We start from the raw sequence: 4,100 nt of genomic DNA on the forward strand, positions 1-4,100 counted from the left end.
ATATATATGTATATATATATATTGGTATTTCTCGTCTGTCTGAAGAAGCGTTTGAATTGATGATGCACGCTGCTATTATGAGGTACATCCAAGGACTGCATTTAGGATGTGACATCGCGTGTTACCGAATACTGAAACATGCAAATGAAATAAATGAAACCAAGTTCACGCTCATGTTTTTTCGTTTCATTATTTATATTACGTTACAGCCCTCGGCAGACCGCACAGTATCACCGTGTGATCACGTGGGATATTAATGAGATTAATAAGAGCTGAAACCTGATTGGAAAAAATTGTTTTGCACTGATCACTCAAACGGATGAACAAATATGTACATGTAATTAATAGAGAAATATCAACAAAATAGATAAGAAAGAAAATTCTTTCGATACTAAAGAGGTAAATACATTTGATCAAATATCGGTCAGAAAATACTTACATCGAACTTGTGGTGTTCACTTAAACAGTTCTCCCAGGAGAAAAATGGTAATAATCCATGGTCGTTGTGATTTAAGTACTACAGAAAAGAAAGAAAAAAATCATTCAATTAACGTGCATTGTAATGACCCTTACATCATACCAAAAATTAGTAAAACAAAACACAGGATTTGTTATTAGCAACGAAAAAGTATTGGTTCAGAGTAGCAATTTTATATGATATTTAACATGAATACTTTGCAAGAAAGTCACAACACTGTAGAATTTGTCTTGAGAATGTCTCTTGTATAGACGTGTAGCATTAAAAATCACAGAAATAGCAGCAACAGGCGAAAAGCTACCGATAACGTGCAAATACACAGAAATCACGGATGAAGGCGGTGAGCTGGCAGAATCATTAGCACGCCCGGCGAAATGCTTACCGGTATTTCGTCTGCCTTTACGTTTTGAGTTCAAATTCATCCGAAGTCGACTTTGCCTTTCATCCTTTCGGGGTCGATAAATTAAGTACCAGTTACGCACTGCGGTCGATGTAATCGACTTAATCCCTTTGTCTGTCTTTGTTTATACCCTCTATGTTTAGCCCCTTGTGGGCAATAAAGAAATAAGAAATCACGGATCTAGCAATTTCACCGGTGCTGTCGGACGCTTTTCACTTACTACTAACACTTCTGTGGTTTTTAGCACTAGACGTCTGTAGATGATTTCTCAAAATCAAATTGTAGCTGCCGTAGAGTAATCCACCTTAAGTAAGACATACAGATATCTTTCCAAACCACAAGATGAGACAAATTATGTAGTGCAAGATATACTGCTTAAAAAGATGAGATGACCACAAGAATTTATTCATTCAAAAGCACTTTCTTTCAGAGCTGTGTTCTAAGTACTAGAGAGAAAAAATCTTTTTGTTAGCATGACGAGAAACGTTCTTTTGACCTAAATTCTTAAAACAAAACAGGTGTTGCACCAAATTGTGTAGTTCTAAATATTTTGCATGATAAGGTGGAATACTCCCGCTTAGAATTATTATATTTGTAACTATTTTCTTTCAGAGCTGAGCCGATGCTCGCCAAAAAAATGTTGCGGGGATGAATAATTGTAAGATGCATTTGATCACAGGTTAGTTCAAGCAGGTTAAGCTAAGAGCTAGTCAAGAACAGCAGAAACTTTATTTTTTAGACAGCTCTTATTAGACAGAGTTGACAACAGTATCTTATCGTTGTGTTCTAAGTAATATAGGAAGAAGAAAAAGAATTCATTCATTTAGCGAGCATGCTAACGTGTGTCCCTTACACCAAAAGTCTTAAAAGTAAGCACAGGATGTCCCGAATAATTAGAAGTGAAACTGATGAAGGATAGAATGATCACGGCCGGAATCCCTTATATTCATTCATAGCTATCACCTTTCAGAGCTGTGCTCTAAGTACTACAGAAAACATCCTTACCATTGTGCAGATAATATCGCTCACATCGAAGCGTTTTAAAACAAAACACACGATATATCAAATTGCGTAGTACAAGACAAATTCCATGATAATATGGAATGGTAACGGCTAGAATCCCTATAATTATTTATGATTATACACGCTGGTATTGATGTATCGTTAATAAGCCCATTTGCAACGACGTGTTGACATCTGGGCAAGGGTCTTCTACAACGGCCCAGGACTGACCGATGCCTTGTGAGTGGATTTGGTAGACTGAAAGTGTGAGAAAGCCAATCGTACACACACACACATACACACAAACATTTTATATATATATATATATATATATATACTCAGTTTTCAGTTCTGTTATAGGTAGGATCAGTGAAAGAGTATCCCATCCGGTGAGAGATAAATATCATTTAATGTACAGAATTTACAATAAATACAATAAATTGGCAGATTTATATAACATGCCATGCATCTTCAACAATATATATATATATGGACGGACGGACACAGACAGACAGACTATTCGGCATCATTGTTAAACAATAGACTAATTTAGATAAGTAAACTTACATTGTATATTTTTATAATCTCTGTTATCATTTGCCTGTCTTAAGCTACACGTTCTGATTATACTATATATTTAAATGTTAAAGCCAAATCACTCACTAATCCAACGAATGTTGACTATGTCTAGGTTAATGTTTAGAATTTTGTTTGAAGATGGCGGATATATATAATGAAATAATCTTTTATGACTATATTATATATATAAAATTCTATCGAAACAGCTGTCGTAAATTTTAAATGCCATTTGAGTTTACTTTTTATACCTATATCACACCAACAAACCACTTCTGAATCGGATTTATGATTTAATTAAATTTCGTGCTTGCATATGTGCAGTAACCTCCAACACTTGCCGTATTCAATATTTTTTCAATATCTTACCATACCTTACCATGTCTAGCGTCCAACGAGTTGATATGCATTGGTTCTTATGAATCCATATAATAAATGTATACATGTATATATGCATCTCTATGTTTGTCACTCACCACTGCAAAACAACTGGTGTTTGTTTGCGACACTGTAACAATAGCAGTTCGACAAAAACCGTTCAAAACGGTTCTCCATCATGATTGTGGTCAAGTGACTGGAAAAGGGAAAAAGAGAGGTGTGTGTAGATGGATGAATGGATATATACATACATACAAAGTCTACAGATGAGATCCATATATTATCTGTACAGAAGACACTTAGTGCTCAAAAGATTCAAACTTACACTCTGATGTCTTTACATGGGATCATTCCACAAGGTAAAGAAAGTCTATAAGAGGGATTAAGTTGAGCGAGTATAGATACAATTATGCGGATAAACAAATTAGAGACATCAAGCATATTAAATATATTAAATACATCATATACAAAATATGGATGACCTTGCGCTAATTGTTGAGTCACTATCAGAACTAGAGGAGAAATTTCAGGTGTGGAAGCAAGGACTAGAATCGAAGAGCCTTAGAGTCAACCTAGCTAAAACTAAAGTCCTAATAAGTAGGAAGGTAGACAAAACACAAACCCCTTCAGGTAGATGGCCCTGCTTGATCTGTAGAAAAGGCGTAGGTAGAAACTCTATAAGATGTACCCAGTGTAAGCTATGGACTCATAAGAGGTGCAGCAATATCAAAGGAAGGCTAACTAGGAAGTTAGTTTTTGTATGTGGCAGATGCTCAGGAGCTATAAACACTGAAAATGTGCAGAAAAGAACTTCTGCTACATTCCAGGAAGAAAAACTAGAAGTAGTTGATAGCTTCCGTTATCTCGGTGACCAAGTTAGTAGCGGGGGAGAGTACGCTGAAAGTGTTGCTGCTAGAATAAGAATAGCCTGGGCAAAGTTCAGAGAGCTCTTACTTCTGCTGGTGACAAAGGGCCTCTTGCTCAGAGCAAAAGGCAGACTGTATGACGCATGTGTACGAACAGCCATGCTACATGGCAGTGAAACATAGGCCGTGACTGCTGAGGACATGCGTAAGCTCGCAAGGAATGAAGTCAGTGTGTTCCGATGGATGTGTAATGCCAGTGTGCATACTCGACAGAGTAAGTACCTTGAGAGAAAAGTTGAACCTAAGAAGCATCAGTTGTAGTGTACAAGAGAGACGATTGCGCTGGTATGGTCATGTGGCGAGAATGGATGAGGATAGCTGAGTGAAAAAGTGCCACACC

General features: G+C 36.7%; 1 protein-coding gene across 3 annotated transcripts in view; it reads right to left on the reverse strand.

Moving 5' to 3' along the window:
• LOC106873734 (carboxypeptidase D) overlaps positions 1-4,100 on the reverse strand; it is a 471,768-nt gene that overhangs the window by 420,967 nt on the left and 46,701 nt on the right. For all 3 annotated transcript variants that reach the window (XM_052973530.1, XM_052973529.1, XM_052973528.1), the window contains exon 2: positions 440-517. The gene's annotated coding sequence lies outside the window, so the exon portion shown is untranslated. The remainder of the gene's footprint in view (positions 1-439; positions 518-4,100) is intronic.

The sequence above is a fragment of the Octopus bimaculoides genome, chromosome 16, assembly GCF_001194135.2.
Source record: "Octopus bimaculoides isolate UCB-OBI-ISO-001 chromosome 16, ASM119413v2, whole genome shotgun sequence".
In the NCBI taxonomy this organism is placed as follows: domain Eukaryota; kingdom Metazoa; phylum Mollusca; class Cephalopoda; order Octopoda; family Octopodidae; genus Octopus; species Octopus bimaculoides.